General features: G+C 46.6%; 1 protein-coding gene and 1 non-coding gene across 3 annotated transcripts in view; both read right to left on the reverse strand.

Moving 5' to 3' along the window:
- Positions 1–18,489, reverse strand: part of LOC126198459 (uncharacterized) — a 263,192-nt gene that overhangs the window by 188,341 nt on the left and 56,362 nt on the right. The window lies entirely within an intron of this gene.
- On the reverse strand, positions 11,573–11,647 carry Trnap-cgg (transfer RNA proline (anticodon CGG)). The gene has a single exon. It is a non-coding gene; the product is annotated as a tRNA-Pro (tRNA).

Genomic DNA, 18,489 nt, shown 5'->3' on the forward strand with positions numbered 1-18,489 from the left:
ATTCTAACTACTATACAAATAGCAACACTTCAACTTCCACACTAACAATGCCTCTCACATGCAGAGCTACCCACAACACAACATAACAGTTCCGTGTCCCGTGCGCGACTCGACAGACGCAGCTGCCCGCAAAGATACTCCACAACTAAGCCATAAATACGACAATACGCTTACAAACTGATGTAGACAAAATTGTATCGGTCACCAAGAACACAAAACACTCTGAGAAAAATAAAACTCGATAGTAATTAGAACACTAATTTACGAGGTCTGATTCATGTTGTCCTAAATAGTGAACTTCACAAAGAGAGTTGGCATTGCTGGCTGTGACGGTTGGAGATAACTGTTTTGCTTCTAAGTGTTATAGTACTTATGCGAAACGGAATTACCTGGGAATGCTAAATGTATACAAATAAGTGGATACGTACTTCACAAGTTCGATTGACCCGTGGGGAGTGCAACATAAATGATGAAATAGATCAATATGTAGGCGCCTATAGGTTGATAGTAATTGTCAAGGAAAACCCTAATACAAAGTTTCAGGAACAAGTACTGATTGAGAGTCCAGGGACATTCGCCATCCACCTAAATATCATTTCCATAGGAACTGGGAGGATAAGAATACAGCAATAATAGTATGAACAGATGCATGAGTGCATTTATTCTTCCTGCAGACACAACGTGACTGTAACGGACAGAATCCCTAACATGTAGTGCCATTCTAACTACAGCTTCTCACATGTTCTGTCGAGTACGTGTGCACATGCAGATGCTATTGACAATCTGTATGCATAGTTTATGAACATTTTAATGTTAATCTTGCTGTTTTGTTTTATAATAAATTATTACATTCGTCTTCTTTCTTGTACGGTAATTATGGCTTTGATCAGGAGACATAGCACTTTTCCTGTATCTTTATTGCTGGCCGTGTGTCGGTTCTTTCATTTAGTTTTAATGGTGTCGGCTAGGACGGTCATGATATTGGTCGGTTTCCGGCGAGGTTTGGCACAGAGGCGACCAGGAGAGGGCAGTATACCGTACGTCAATGGTAGTGAGGCTGTTGTGGTCGGGGCTGGGAGCCAACGCCGGAGCAGTCTAGTTTCGCTGTTGGCTTGGCGCGACACAGAGGGGTGCCTCAGTTGAGTGGGACTACACAGGGCCTTCTTACCATAGGGTAACTGGGGTTGGCAGCGCCCACAGTGGAAACCATTGCTGTCTGTGGGTAGTTTACGCCTGGGTGCGGCCATGTCCCGTCCCGTAGCGTCATCTGACGTCTTCAGCGTTCTCGCTGCTGATGCTGACTGCTTCCTTTCTTGTGGGTGAGATGTTTGTTACTAGAAGTACTGTCCTCTTACAAGCATCCTACCTCTCTGACTAATTAGGCTTTTCTATATGACTGTATACCTAAAGGTCCGAACTGTGGGGAAAAGGCATCTACTCTGAAGAATAACGCAAAACCGAGAGAAATAGATGAAGTTATAACCGAATCGCCACTGCTCAGTACTTTATAAATGACGATTAGAAACAAAGCTCGGTTTACTTTACATATTTTTATTTCGTAAACTAATTTTTAATTAACAGCAGCTAGTGGAAAATTTGGAAAAAAGGTTTTCAAAGTATGTCATTAATGAAAAAATCAATGGTCACCAGTTCCTCATGGGAACAAGAATAATTAAATTGTAACTGAACTTTATACTGGTGAGCAGTCTTACGTAAGAATAGTTATTGGCGTCATGATGTAGGAACAGTACCTAACGCACACTTTCAAGTTTTTCACACCACACATGCCACAGTAGTCAGATAATAATCAAATAGCAAACACATACAACATATTATATCAAATTTCATAGATAAATTAAAGTAAGATTGTTTACTGGCTGTGGACAAAAACTTTTTGTTACGTTACTCACCGTAATTGTAGCAAGCAGAAAGATTGAATTTACTCATTGCTAAGGACTGTCATTTACATAGCAGTTACGCTGATATTTCTTTGTAGTAAAAGTTATAAATTATGCCACAAGCTATAAATTAGAAACTGTGCTTTGACAGTGAAATTCAGTGTCCAAGTTACGTAAAGTTTTATTACCAATTTTTTATTATGAAAGTTACTCTATTCTTAGCAAATGAATGAATACTGGCTTTTGCGTAATTCTGTTTCTGATATTATTCATACTACATCGAAAGTTTCCATTATTACGTAATTGTTCAAAAGTTGGAAAAATTAATGTTTGATAAACTAATTACTTAATGTTCACTTCATTTTCATTTCATTTTCTGATTATCTCGGTTCGTGCAAAGGGATGGAATGGATACTACTTCGATAACGATTTAAGAAAATTACTTACTTGACAATATGCACGAAAAAAATGTTATTTAAGCAATGACTTTCTAACTCCGCTGGTCAGCCTACTACACTTCTAGTTATAAAAAACCTAGATCTTACGTGTGGGCAGATTTTCCCATGCCCACACGTGTTGGTTGTGGCTGTGGAACATAGCGTGTCTTGTAAAAGATGCTACACCTGAAAAAGTATGCGATTTGGAAAGTCCAGTTGAATGGCACACCTTTGCAAAAACCACTAGCAGTTCGATGTGGAAAATCGTTTGGGTTAAGGGCGTGAACCTTCTGAAATCGGTAGGGGTGCATATCATCTTTATGTAACACATGTCAAACTGTGGAATAGCTTACACTCATATCCTATGCAACATACTGTCAGCTTGTTGTGGGTTTGTTTTCCAGGAATACTAAAGCATCTTCATTAGGTCCTAGTTTAAGCACTGAACACTGATGACCTCGTCTATTTGGCCTACGCACTTGTAACACGAAGTGAATACACTGGGTTTCGAAATGGGCCTTAAATGCATGTGTGCCATCACGAGAATGTGCCAGGAAAATCATACCCCAAGTGAACCTGTCTGTCGTAGGGGCCTGTGGATGGCGGTAAATGTGCGTGGACTGGGGAAGCGCCGAACATACACACATTGGGGACAGTGAGTATTTCCATCCAAACCCCATATGCATCCCTTTACTCCCAACAACAGCTCTCCATTCCCTGTCTGCTCCACACAGTAACAAACACAAGACAGTGCCCATTTGATGACAAACTTTTGCAGGGCGAACCAGACTCCCCAGTGAGGACAGGTGCTGCCCGCTATGCAACACCTATCAGAAAGGCATTTGACAACCAAAAGCAATGCATTCACGCCTCAGTAATAGGTGGTACACCTGTAGTGTGTCCTGCCAATATCCGCAACTATGTTGAGTATACAATTTGCCAACAAAGGTCAAAAACTTCAGTCTGAGGTTTTTCCTTGGTGACACAAATACATTGAAACCCTTTCCCTGCAGTTCTCCCACCAAGACGCCTTACACGGCATGCCGTGTGCCTACCCTCTTGGCAGCAGCGACGCTGATCAATGACGCCTAGCGCCATACACTTAGGTGTTACAGACATATGTTCCTAAGTGAAATAAGCTCGTCGTGACCCACTCTAGCAGCACTCTCATTATCGGAAACTGGATATGCTTTGTAATGCTGTTTTTGTGGTGATTTAAGAATATATTAATATTCTATCCTCAGTTGAATTCAGTCTTTCTACTTAGCAGCCCTGTGCCCTGCTATCAGCTATCAATGGTAACAGATCATGGCTGTGATTTCACTGGCTAAGGATAAAATTGCACACTGGTGGTAGTGTTTTTACACTATTTGTGTTTTTTTTTTTTTTTAATTTTCGTGTGGATACCGTCCTGTTGCGTTTGTTGTGTGCTTCATGAGCAGTTCCCTGGCAGCAACGAACGTCATCAACGTGGGTAGCCTCACAAAATCGCGCCTGCAATATGGGCTACGCATTCATAAAGTAAATGTCGAGGGCAGCGTACCTGAACATTGTCAAAGCCTGTGTGCTGCTCTTGACTGACCCAGTAAACATTTTCGCCGAGTCAATGGGCGAGGTAAATCAAGCTTCCGAAATCTGTATAAGTTTACTGGGTGATCTTCAACGCCCTGTAACAGGTTTGAAACTTGCTTCCCATCTCGAAGGCAGATTTGCCGAGTGTAGGCCCTTCTGGGCCTCCTAGCTAATAGAATTCGAGACATATGCCGTGTCAGTAAAGATCCTTCAGTGCTGTCCAAAGGAAAATGTTTGCAGGACGAGGTTGTGGCCTGAAAGCAACAAATGTTAGTCCGACGTTGGTGGGACGAAGAGCTGGTTGTTGAAGTTAGTATTAGTGAGGGCAGATATGAACAAAGAATTTGCAGCCTGTTTGGGAAGTAGATAGACAGCCTGTTTTGAGAGTAGCCGAACCCTCTGATGTCTACTATTGAAAGAGTGTCACGTTTCTCAGTAGATAGTACCGATCAGTTAACTGAGTTGTTGTGGTTGTTTGTTGGGTTACATCAACAGACTAATGTGTTACAGGATAATCAAAGAGTAGTCTTACAACAGGTTTATCCATTGACCACAGGACATTTGCAAAAGATAATTGCGGGAGCAATGGAAGGTGCAAATACGTTGTGAGACTTCTCAAAGGTGCTTTTCAGTAAATGCGTGGGTGGTTGTAAGAGGAAAGATTTGCTAGACCAAAAAATGGCTCTGAGCACTATGGGGCTTAACTTCTGAGGTCATCAGTCCCCTAGAACATAGAACTACTTAAAGCTAACTAACCTATGGACAGCACACACATCCATGCCCGAGGCAGGATTCGAACCTGCGACCGTAGCGGTCGCACGGTTCCAGACTGTAGCGCCTAGAACCGCTCGGTCACCCCAGCCGGCTTGCTAGACCAACATGTATACTGCATACAAGGCGAGGATAATCATTTGCCTCATTATGTTAATGAAATGCATCTTTGCATTTTAGTATTGTGTGTTGCGATCTCTGAAGACCTGGTGATGGCATTATCTCGAAGGGTATGGGAGCAGAGGACAGGTCCAGAAAATTGTTTAGTGATAAACCAGTGAGCAACGTCGATATAGACAAACTTTTGGCTGGAATTTGTAAATATTCTTTATAGTGGCCATGAATGGGGAAACTAAATCTAAGAAATAACCTGGGCATTCTAAATAACATGTGTGAAGTCAGAGCTGGTCAGTCACATCCTGTTACTAGCACTGTATGCTATTTTTGCAAGAAGCCTGGCCTTTTTGTCAGGGAATCTACGATACCTAAGGGTAGGTGGATGAACAGCTGATGCCTGAAGCAAGGGGCACATTCTGCATTATGCAGAATGCTTCCACTCGTGCACCCTCAAAGTTGGGTGACTGCTTTGTGTGCATGCATTTTTAGGAACTGAACATGTATGTGCTCTGCTGGATTATGGAGGAACGTCCCCCTCCTGGACTGCACCTGGTATACACGTTATAAACAACTGACCATCTTCTCAGAGCTAAGAGTGATGAGTTGGATGAGTCATGTGGTGGAAGGACAACCTCGTATTGTCGTTGGTAAGGCTTGAATCAGAGATTCCAGGGGTTCTAGTGGCCACTTGTGTGCTTGGTTTTTAAAAATCTGGCTCTGAAGCTCATTCTGCGTTGTGATTTTTTGCAATTGACCCAGTGCTTGGTTGATTATGTTGGTCGTGGTCGTATATTAAATTTAGGTCAGAGGACAGTATTAAGTTTTGTACCCATAGCATTGGCACAAAGGTATGTAGAGTGAGTGCAGAGCAGGCAAGAGTTGATGTTACCCACTTACCCAGAGGTCAATCTGCGAGCGGTGGCCAAATTTCCGGACGTGTTGTTTAATACATTGCGAGTAACTACTAAAGTTTAATACTAGAACCAGCTCACGGATAAGCTCTCAATGCATCAGTTTCCCTACTGGTTGTCAACTCTTGAAATGCAACATTTGCATTAAATCATCGAATATTTATTTTCTGATGGTGTCGTCTACCCTTTGTCTCACCTTACACTGACTCTATATTTCTGGTTTCTAACACTCATAGGAAGGGTTTTCGACCCATAGCTTATTACCAGAATGTCGTGCTCGAGTCTATCCCACCTACGGAATAACGCAACTGCTTTACGCGATTTCCGGATGACAAACTTTTTACAGTCGACATAAAAGTTTTCTGGGTTTGGTACCGCGACATAATGTAAAAACGTTGACTTTTCTGTAGCAGCAGTACTTTTTACATTATGACGCGGTACCAAACCCAGAAAACTTTTATGTCGACTGACTCTGGCCGCGGAAGCCTACGCAATTATAAACCTTTTACAGTTCAGGATTTACACTAGGCCTACTACCAGGAGAGTCTAAGCCTCTAACGGCGTTATGTACCACCTACAACCTTTCTGAGTTTAATAGGGTCATCTTTGTACCGGCCAGAGGGCCGGCAGTCTGATGGCGTCCATTGGATTCTGTCTGGAGGTCTTTAAGTTCACGTCTGTTTACAGCGCCAGTTCTGTGGAGCATCTAGACCACATCCGCCAGGTGTTCAGCCACCTGAAGGAAGCGGGTCTGACAGCTAAAATTAACACAATAACGTTCACCTGGGATGAAGTATGAAAACTGGGACCCCTCGACAACAGCTGCAACCAGTTCATCCATCCCAGTCCCAAAAGACAAGATGGCTACCAACTGTTTTGTTGGAAAAGTGAATTTCCTTCTGAATTTCATGCTGAATTTCACGCAGAAATCAGCTCCTATTAGGTCATTGCGTACCATGAGTAGAACATTTGTATGGAGTGAACCTCAATAAGTTGCCTTTGAAGCATTAAAATGGGTCAAAAACTAGCACTAGTGTCAGGGATTCCTTATTTTGATTGCCCGTTTATCTTTCAAAGCAACACTTCCGATGTTTTAGGTGCAGTTGTCCTGTTACGAGAGCAGGGTGGAGACGGAAGGCCTCTTATGTTCACATCACGGGCGTTGTCACAAGTTGAAACCAGATACTCAGTGTACAAATTATAATCACGGGCCGCTATGTTCACACTAGAGAGATATAACTTTTATTTGGAACATCGTCGCTGTCGACTGGAAATCGATAACCAGGCTCAGAGTTGGATTTTCGTTAAGACACGATACACAAGCCAAATAACACAGTGGGGAGTAATGACCTCTATGTTATAGTTCGATGTTTGCCTTATTAAAGTGGGGCTAAACCAAACTGCCAGTGCGTTGAGCCAAATGTTTCAAGTGGGTGATGTGATTGAGGTGTTCCAGGATGACAAGCAGCAACACACGAGTCCCATCGTTCCATGCAAGGATTTCTTGCGCTTCTGTTCCAGGGGGGACGAAGGATCCAAGTTATGTGTTCTCTGGAGATCAGTCTTCGAGTGGAGATCACCTGTAGTTTCATCTGGACTGCGACATTCAGAAACTGCTCGCTGAGTACGAGTTTCAACTAATCGATAAATCATGTATAGGTTACCTGGGGCCCTTGCCCCATTCCCAAAGCGGAAACCTTTTTATCTTGGTCAAAGTCGACACCTTCACTAAGTTTGTATTGTTGATCCCTAAGGCTATTAATATTCAGCAACTTGAGAAAAATTTTCCTCAGTTTTGGACCCTGACATCTTTAGTTAGGGAGTATCAGCCTTCACGTCTAAAAGTGTTCAAGTGGTTCTGTTTCGACAAGGAATAATACGTATTACCAAGACATCTTAGTATCAAAGGCATATTTCAATGCAAAAATAAACGGTAAGTTGGAATCATCCCTCACTGTTTACCATTCAAGGTCCCAGAGGTGATGGAACATGTTGCCAAATTGTCTATGTTTTGCTTCCGATACCGCCCACCATGAAGCCCATCAGACCACTCCTGCCAAGCTAAACATTCTCATTAAATTCTTCAGTGACCATTTTATGGCCGCTCAAGGATCTACTACTGGAATAGGTGGATCTGGAAGAAATAAAATAAAATGGGAGATTCTCAGGAGAAAGCTTGGTAGGAGAATGGGAAGCAAATCGCTTCAGTTAAAGTAGGAGATGAAGCGTTTCTCAAAAATTTCTGCGGACAAAGCCAATTCAAGGCATCAGCAGAAAATGTTGCCCAAGTTTGTCAGACCTTATGTAGTAGGTGAAAGGCTCACACTGCTGTTCCCTTCGCGCTGAGGGAGGCAAGAAATGGGTGATGGACAGACAGCAAGCCCAAGTATTTAGAGAAAGGAGATTCCAGTTACCCACCCCAGTTCTGCCTTTATGTGGGAGTTTGAGCTGTTGTGCTGACTGTTTGTTGGTTCTTCCGTTTGGCTTCCCGTTGCTGTAGTGTGACTGGCTGTGCAAAGCTTTAATGGAGCAGGCTACAATAGTCACGAGGTCAGTTGATTTCCAGCGAGGTTTGACAGAGAGTTGTTGGAACGACTGGGATAGCGCAGTACACCAGTGTGCCAATAATGGTGAGGCTATTACAGACAGGGTTTGCAGTCAGCACTGGAGTACTGCGGTGTCGCCTTTGGCTCCACACAATGCAGAGGGGCAGCACAGTTGAATGGAACTGCATGGCACAAGGCACGCTTGTTGAGTGGAACTGGTGTTGCCAGTGCCTGCAGTGGAATTCGTTGCTGTCTGTGGGAGGTTTGTGCCTGGCTGCAACCATGTTGTATCATGTGGCATTGTACAGCCTCCTCACTGCTGCCAACTCCACCATTTCTTGAGGAAGAGCTGTTTGCTGCCAGACATTGTGTCGTCTAAGATATTGAGTTGTTGTTGGCCCATTTCCTGTTGGAAATCGTACTGCACTGTGATTACATTGTCTTATTCTTCTGGTTCACCAGTGACCGAGTTCTGACCCCTCTATGTGCTACATGAACTTACACCAGTTGGGTGTGCCTGTCGATGAGGCCAGTGTTAACGGTTGTGCCTTCCAAATGGTTTGGAAATCGTTCTGCAAGGCACGTTGTATTTTAAGTGTTCTTGTATGATGACAGTAGAAGTTCTAACTACTAGTAATTTGTCATTTATTCTTAAACTGGCTTTAATATATGTTATAACGACTGTAAGACTACAAAGCTGTCTGCTTCACCTTACAGCAAATTGGTAATATTTACGCTAGTCGGTTCCTTAGTCACCTGGTACATCTGTGAATTGTTCTTATGTGTTTAATTATTACTGCTCTGATTGTCGTTACATAATAAGTGTGTGATAGTTTTTCCATTAATTTTCACTTTCTTTTGTGGCAACAATTAGAAGTGTTGCGATTTATTGAGGAAAAAGGTTTTCCTTCTCTGATTGATTAATTGGAACATTTAATGTCTTATATTGATGGTTCATAAAGGTTTGTGGCTTCATAAGTACCATCATACTTGATTGTCAGTTTGTTGTTCTTTAATGTGTTGTGCAGTGGGATGTATCGGACTCTTTCATGTCAGGTGTTGCCTCAGGCACTTCCACCCACTGTAGTCTGGTGGGCCACAGTTATATTGCAGAATGCATATATACAACAGTGCCACATGCTTGATTCAGGATGCCTATGAATGCGTGCAGTTATACTTCGCTAAACAAATTATATTGCTATACTGTATCCTAAACTCGGTTTGTCCCTTCCACTATTGTATCCCATTTGATTTTCTTTTTTTTTCAATTAATTATTGAAAACTAGTGTATGGCTACATTAGCGACATCTGGTGATCTTACAACACAAACACGTTGTGCCTATTGTATGGCAGCTTGTTTTAAACAGTAGTACAACTGACAACATGACTCAAGCATGTGATGTTATTTATATGTATTTGACGATGCTGGTGCTGATTCTCCATTTAACATTTGACGATGCCACTATGGCTGCAGTAAATTAGAACTTTGAAACTTCCTGGCAGATTAAAACTGTGTGCCCGACCGAGACTCGAACTCGGGACCTTTGCCTTTCGCGGGCAAGTGCTCTACCAACTGAGCTACCGAAGCACGACTCACGCCCGGTACTCACAGCTTTACTTCTGCCAGTACCTCGTCTCCTACCTTCCAAACTTTACAGAAGCTCTCCTGCGAAACTTGCAGAACTAGCACTCCTGAAAGAAAGGATATTGCGGAGACATGGCTTAGCCACAGCCTGGGGGATGTTTCCAGAATGAGATTTTCACTCTGCAGCGGAGTGTGCGCTGATATGAACCTTCCTGGCAGATTAAAACTGTGAGCCCGACCGAGACTCGAACTCGGGACCTTTGCCTTTCGCGGGCAAGTGCTCTACCAACTGAGCTACCGAAGCACGACTCACGCCCGGTACTCACAGCTTTACTTCTGCCAGTACCTCGTCTCCTACCTTCCAAACTTTACAGAAGCTCTCCTGCGAAACTTGCAGAACTAGCACTCCTGAAAGAAAGGATATTGCGGAGACATGGCTTAGCTACAGCCTGGGGGATGTTTCCAGAATGAGATTTTCACTCTGCAGCGGAGTGTGCGCTGATATGAACCTTCCTGGCAGATTAAAACTGTGTGCCCGACCGAGACTCGAACTCGGGACCTTTGCCTTTCGCGGGCAAGTGCTCTACCAACTGAGCTACCGAAGCACGACTCACGCCCGGTACTCACAGCTTTACTTCTGCCAGTACCTCGTCTCCTACCTTCCAAACTTTACAGAAGCTCTCCTGCGAAACTTGCAGAACTAGCACTCCTGAAAGAAAGGATATTGCGGAGACATGGCTTAGCCACAGCCTAGGGGATGTTTCCAGAATGAGATTTTCACTCTGCAGGGGAGTGTGCGCTGATATGAAACTCCCTGGCAGATTAAAACTGTGTGCCCGACCGAGACTCGAACTCGGGACTTTTGCCTTTCGCGGGCAAGTGCTCTACCAACTGAGCTACCGAAGCACGACTCACGCCCGGTACTCACAGCTTTACTTCTGCCAGTACCTCGTCTCCTACCTTCCAAACTTTACAGAAGCTCTCCTGCGAAACTTGCAGAACTAGCACTCCTGAAAGAAAGGATATTGCGGAGACATGGCTTAGCCACAGCCTGGGGGATGTTTCCAGAATGAGATTTTCACTCTGCAGCGGAGTGTGCGCTGATATGAACCTTCCTGGCAGATTAAAACTGTGTGCCCGACCGAGACTCGCACTCGGGACCTTTGCCTTTCGCGGGCAAGTGCTCTACCAACTGAGCTACCGAAGCACGACTCACGCCCGGTACTCACAGCTTTACTTCTGCCAGTACCTCGTCTCCTACCTTCCAAACTTTACAGAAGCTCTCCTGCGAAACTTGCAGAACTAGCACTCCTGGAAGAAAGGATATTGCGGAGACATGGCTTAGCCACAGCCTAGGGGATGTTTCCAGAATGAGATTTTCATTCTGCAGCGGAGTGTGCGCTGATATGAAACTTCCTGGCAGATTAAAACTGTGTGCCCGACCGAGACTCGAACTCGGGACCTTTGCCTATGGCGGGCAAGTGCTCTACCAACTGAGCTACCGAAGCACGACTCACGCCCGGTACTCACAGCTTTACTTCTGCCATTACCTCGTCTCCTACCTTCCAAACTTTACAGAAGCTCTCCTGCGAAACTTGCAGAACTAGCACTCCTGAAAGAAAGGATATTGCGGAGACATGGCTTAGCCACAGCCTGGGGGATGTTTCCAGAATGAGATTTTCACTCTGCAGCGGAGTGTGCGCTGATATGACACTTCCTGGCAGATTAAAACTGTGTGCCCGACCGAGACTCGAACTCGGGACCTTTGCCTTCCGCGGGCAAGTGCTCTACCAACTGAGCTACCGAAGCACGACTCACGCCCGGTACTCACAGCTGTACTTCTGCCAGTACCTCGTCTCCTACCTTCCAAACTTTACAGAAGCTCTCCTGCGAAACTTGCAGAACTAGCACTCCTGAAAGAAAGGATATTGCGGAGACATGGCTTAGCCACAGCCTGGGCGATGTTTCCAGAATGAGATTTTCACTCTGCAGCGGAGTGTGCGCTGATATGAAACTTCCTGGCAGATTAAAACTGTGTGCCCGACCGAGACTCGAACTCGGGACCTTTGCCTTTCGCGGGCAAGTACTCTACCAACTGAGCAACCGAAGCACGACTCACGCCCGGTACTCACAGCTTTACTTCTGCCAGTACCTCGTCTCCTACCTTCCAAACTTTACAGAAGCTCTCCTGCGAAACTTGCAGAACTAGCACTCCTGAAAGAAAGGATACTGCGGAGACATGGCTTAGCCACAGCCTAGGGGATGTTTCCAGAATGAGATTTTCACTCTGCAGCGGAGTGTGCGCTGATATGAAACTTCCTGGCAGATTAAAACTGTGTGCCCGACCGAGACTCGAACTCGGGACCTTTGCCTTTCGCGGGCAAGTGCTCTACCAACTGAGCTACCGAAGTACGACTCACGCCCGGTACTCACAGCTTTACTTCTGTCAGTACCTCGTCTCCTACCTTCCAAACTTTACAGAAGCTCTCCTGCGAAACTTGCAGAACTAGCACTCCTGAAAGAAAGGATATTGCGGAGACATGGCTTAGCCACAGCCCACAGCCTGGGGGATGTTTCCAGAATGAGATTTTCACTCTGCAGCGGAGTGTGCGCTGATATGAAACTTCCTGGCAGATTAAAACTGTGTGCCCGACCGAGACTCGCACTCAGGACCTTTGCCTTTCGCGGGCAAGTGCTCTACCAACTGAGCTACCGAAGCACGACTCACGCCCGGTACTCACAGCTTTACTTCTGCCAGTACCTCGTCTCCTACCTTCCAAACTTTACAGAAGCTCTCCTGCGAAACTTGCAGAACTAGCACTCCTGGAAGAAAGGATACTGCGGAGACATGGCTTAGCCACAGCCTAGGGGATGTTTCCAGAATGAGACTTTCACTCTGCAGCGGAGTGTGCGCTGATATGAAACTTCCTGGCAGATTAAAACTGTGTGCCCGACCGAGACTCGAACTCGGGACCTTTGCCTTTCGCTGGCAAGTGCTCTACCAACTGAGCTACCGAAGCACGACTCACGCCCGGTACTCACAGCTTTACTTCTGCCAGTACCTCGTCTCCTACCTTCCAAATTTTACAGAAGCTCTCCTGCGAAACTTGCAGAACTAGCACTCCTGAAAGAAAGGATATTGCGGAGACATGGCTTAGCCACAGCCTGGGGGATGTTTCCAGAATGAGATTTTCACTCTGCAGCGGAGTGTGCGCTGATATGAAACTTCCTGGCAGATTAAAACTGTGTGCCCGACCGAGACTCGAACTCTGGACCTTTGCCTTTCGCGGGCAAGTGCTCTACCAACTGAGCTACCGAAGCACGACTCACGCCCGGTACTCACAGTTGTACTTCTGCCAGTACCTCGTCTCCTACCTTCCAAACTTTACAGAAGCTCTCCTGCGAAACTTGCAGAACTAGCACTCCTGAAAGAAAGGATATTGCGGAGACATGGCTTAGCCACAGCCTGGGGGATGTTTCCAGAATGAGATTTTCACTCTGCAGCGGAGTGTGCGCTGATATGAAACTTCCTGGCAGATTAAAACCGTGTGCCCGACCGAGACTCGAACTCGGGACCTTTGCCTTTCGCGGGCAAGTGCTCTACCAACTGAGCTACCGAAGCACGACTCACGCCCGGTACTCACAGCTTTACTTCTGCCAGTACCTCGTCTCCTACCTTCCAAACTTTACAGAAGCTCTCCTGCGAAACTTGCAGAACTAGCACTCCTGAAAGAAAGGATACTGCGGAGACATGGCTTAGCCACAGCCTAGGGGATGTTTCCAGAATGAGATTTTCACTCTGCAGCGGAGTGTGCGCTGATATGAAACTTCCTGGCAGATTAAAACTGTGTGCCCGACCGAGACTCGAACTCGGGACCTTTGCCTTTCGCGGGCAAGTGCTCTACCAACTGAGCTACCGAAGCACGACTCACGCCCGGTACTCACAGCTTTACTTCTGCCAGTACCTCGTCTCCTACCTTCCAAACTTTACAGAAGCTCTCCTGCGAAACTTTGCAGAACTAGCACTCCTGAAAGAAAGGATATTGCGGAGACATGGCTTAGCCACAGCCTGGGGGATGTTTCCAGAATGAGATTTTCACTCTGCAGCGGAGTGTGCGCTGATATGAACCTTCCTGGCAGATTAAAACTGTGTGCCCGACCGAGACTCGAACTCGGGACCTTTGCCTTTCGCGGGCAAGTGCTCTACCAACTGAGCTACCGAAACACGACTCACGCCCGGTACTCACAGCTTTACTTCTGCCAGTACCTCGTCTCCTACCTTCCAAACTTTACAGATGCTCTCCTGCGAAACTTGCAGAACTAGCACTCCTGAAAGAAAGGATATTGCGGAGACATGGCTTAGCCACAGCCTGGGGGATGTTTCCAGAATGAGATTTTCACTCTGCAGCGGAGTGTGCGCTGATATGAAACTTCCTGGCAGATTAAAACTGTGTGCCCGACCGAGACTCGAACTCGGGACCTTTGCCTTTCGCGGGCAAGTGCTCTACCAACTGAGCTACCGAAGCACGACTCACGCCCGATACTCACAGCTTTACTTCTGCCAGTACCTCGTCTCCTACCTTCCAAACTTTACAGAAGCTCTCCTGCGAAACTTGGAGAACCACCACTCCTGAAAGAAAGGATATTGCGGAGACATGGCTTAGCCACAGCCTGGGGGATGTTTTCAGAATGAGATTTTCACTCTGCAGCGGAGTGTGCGCTGATATGAAACTTCCTGGCAGATTAAAACTGTGTGCCCGACCGAGACTCGAACTCTGGACCTTTGCCTTTCGCGGGCAAGTGCTCTACCAACTGAGCTACCGAAGCACGACTCACGCCCGGTACTCACAGCTTTACTTCTGCCAGTACCTCGTCTCCTACCTTCCAAACTTTACAGAAGCTCTCCTGCGAAACTTGCAGAACTAGCACTCCTGAAAGAAAGGATATTGCGGAGACATGGCTTAGCCACAGCCTGGGGGATGTTTCCAGAATGAGATTTTCACTCTGCTGCGGAGTGTGCGCTGATATGAAACTTCCTGGCAGATTTTTTTTTTTTCGCGGGCAAGTGCTGTACCAACTTTTTTTATTTCTTTTTTTTTGGGCAAGTGCTCTACCAACGTTTTTTTTTAATTTTTTTTAATATGTGCTCTACTAAGTTTGTTTTTTTTAAAGCAAACAAATAAAAACCTCTTGGGTATGAAAATAAAAGACGACGTTCTTCATAAAATAATACAATATCCTTTGAAAACGTAAAACATAAAAGGTAGCTATATTTCCGCAACGGTCTTCTTGTGTATTTTTTTTAAACATAAATGAGTATACAGTCTCACCATCAGCAGCATTGTTTTTTTTTTTTTTTTTGTAGCACAAGAGAAAGAAAACAAATAGTCTGCAGATAGACAGCTATGTGTGAAAAGGATAAACATGTGTAAGGAGAAAAACAAATTTAGAAGAGGAGAAGAAAAGAGAAGTGAAATAAAATAGGAATACTTTCCGCGCCATGCTCCACTTTGGCGCGCCAGCAGAACAAAATGCATTCTATCATTGACCATTGAAGGGGAACGTGGGATCGTCCTGTCTTGGCTGGCACGGTTCGTTGAGATTCCAGCTTTGTGGCGGGTTGGTGAAAATGCTCTGTAAATAGTTCGCGAAAGTGGCCCGATAGTGTCGATGCCGGCGAAGGGTGTGGTGATGTACTTGGAGGCGTGTCCAGAAGTCCGCCGGATCGACGATGTCGTCCCGGAAGAGGTAGTTGACAGCCATGCCACTGATCCATGTGATGGCGTGCCACTTAGCCGATGGAAAGTAGGTCGTGTCGGGATATATCATCATTGTGGGAGAAACGTGATGTGGTGGTACTCGGAGGTAGAAAGCCACAATCTTCTGTACGAGGGTCCAGACAGCTGCTGCTGGCCCACACTCAAAACGATGTAAATCCGTATCTTCGACATTGCACTTGAGGCACAGGGGTGAGTCCACCAGTGCGATGCGATGCAGTTTCTGTCTTGTAGTATACTTGCCGTTGACGAGAAGATACCACATAGAGGTGGTATCAGTGGTGTGATATGGTTGGTGGATCGTTTTCCAAACTGTAGGCCATGAAACCTGGGGGTGACGTGTTTCGACGGGGTTGCGGGGTGGAGACTTTCGGAGAAGGCGGTAGATGTCGCGGGTGGTCATCTTCCTGGTCCTGGGGAGCTCGGTGCATATGTAGCTGTACTCCAAAAAGAAACGGCCGATATGTGACACCGGAGGTGGGATGTGTGCCAAAGACGTCGGTGGTCGTCGCGAAACAGGTGCGAGCTCGGTGGTCAACATTCCAGTAAAACTAGCATTTTGGCTTTTCCATAACCGGAGCATAGTATTGGTGTAAAGTGCCGTGGTCCTGGCTCTCACATTAACCAGATCGAGGCCACCATCCCGCTTCGGTAAGGTGAGAGCTTCATACTGGACTTTGAAGATGTGTCCAGAACAAATGAAATAGCCGAATGCCGCCTGTAACCTGGCCGCCATTGTCGCAGTGATGGGCAGAATCTGCGCTATATGGGGTATCCGAGCTGCCAGATGGGTATTGACGAAGGTGACTCTCTGGCACATATTCAGCGGGCGTAGTATGTGGTTTTGTATGTTGGCCCGGATGCGTTGCAGCAGCGCCCGAAAATTGATCGCCGAGGTGCGGCGAATGTCTCGCGTGTACACCAATCCGAGACAACGAAGGGTGTCCACCAGTTGAAATGGAACTACGCTGTCCGCGGGAAGGCCGCGGCCGATCTTCATGGCGCATGATTTTGCCACGTTCATAGCGCTCCCTGCCCCTGCACTGTAACGGGTAATCCACTGCATCGCAGCTTGTACGTCAGCCGCTGAACGTACGACGAGGGCCAAGTCGTCCGCGTAAGCTCGGCAGCGGAACATATGATCCCGGAGTGGAATACCTGTCAAACGTCGCCGTAATCCGCAAATGAGTGGTTCCATCGCAATGGCATAAAGCACCGTCGACAAAGGGCAACCCTGCCGTACTGAACGTTCAATCCGTATAGGTTCTGTAAGTCTGCCGTTGACGAGAAGTCTGGACGTTGCTCCACGAAGGAGCCGCATAATCACTTGCGTGAACGTCGGGGGAATTGCCATTCGGTCCATCACTGCGTTGAGGAATGCATGATTGACGCGGTGAAACGCTTGTTTGAAGTCGATGGAGATTAAAGCGCCTGGCAGTCGCGAGTGAGTTGCCACAGCGATCACATCTCGATACTCACTGAGGGCTGTCTGTATATTACGATCGCCGCCTAAGGATGTTTGTTCGGGGGAAACAATGTCCCGTAAGACACGTTTGAGTCGCACTGCTAGAAGGCGTGTGAAAATCTTGAAGTCCGAATTGAGTAACGTGATCGGCCGATAACTGTCGAGTCGTGTTCCTCCTGCGGGTTTCGGGACTGGTACAAGTAAGCCTTCCATGAACATTGGTGGCGGGTTCGCCGCGCCGGACAAAAGTTCCCAGTACATGTCCCTCCATCGTGGCATCATCAAATCTTGGAAGGTTCTGTAAAATTCGAGAGGTAAACCATCCGGGCCGGGAGATCGATTCAGAGACCCCTTGGCCACAGCGCCTTGGACGTCGTCGGTGGTCACTTCAGCAGTCAGGAGGGTTGCAGCTGCTGCGTTGAGAGTACCAAGTGTCTCCTGGGCAACCTCAGCAATGGCCTCTGCACCGGCAGGTACTTCTTGATAGAAAAGTCTATAGTGCGTTGTGAATGCACCCGCAATGGTAGCTTGCGAAGTCAGCCGTCGTCCATCAGGTAAGTCTAAAGTTGTCATTAAAGCCTGTCGGCGTCGACGAACGTTTTGAACAATATGATGCATAGAAGGTTCTTCACCGTTAATCCTGTCTTGGCTGCGGGCTCGGACAATGGCTCCCTCTAGACGGCATCTGGTCAAGGATAAAATCTTTGCCTTGATGCGTTGAGCTTCTTTGAGGCGATCCGGGGATGGAGAATGATCCATGAGTTCACGTAGAGCGCTATAGTAGAAAACAGTTGTATGGTGATTCCAGCTGGCTTTGGCTCTGCCATAGTGTGTCAATGTGCGTCGGATGGCCGGTTTGGCGCACAGCAACCACCACTGCAGTGTGGTCTCATAACGCATAATGCGTTGAACACAAGTATGCCACGTGTCGGAGACCTGTTGTCGACATTCAGGGTCCTGCAGCAGCGCGACATTGAGTTTCCAAGGTCCTGCACTGCGCCATATAGATTGTCGACGTAGGTTCATGGTACAGATGTAGATGTCGTGATCCGAAAAGGCAGACGGCCAACGTTCCGCGTCGAGGAGAACTGATTTCAGAGCGTCAGAGATGTATATTCTATCGAGTCGGCTGGCGGAGTGGCTCGTGATGTGTGTATACCCCGGGCGGTCGCCGTGGACCACTCGCCAAGTATCGAGGAGACGAAGGCGGCGGACGAGGAAGCGAAGTTCCCGACATGTGGTGAAATGGGGGAATTGGTCTGTGCGCTCGAGAACACAGTTGAAATCTCCACCTACGATGAGATGATCGTATCGACCGAGGAATAAAGGCGTGATATCTTCTGCGTAGAACTGGGAGCGATCCCTCCGTTTGTCAGTGCCCGATGGGGCGTAGAGATTGATGATTTTGAG

The sequence above is a fragment of the Schistocerca nitens genome, chromosome 8 (assembly GCF_023898315.1).
Source record: "Schistocerca nitens isolate TAMUIC-IGC-003100 chromosome 8, iqSchNite1.1, whole genome shotgun sequence".
Lineage (NCBI taxonomy): Eukaryota > Metazoa > Arthropoda > Insecta > Orthoptera > Acrididae > Schistocerca > Schistocerca nitens.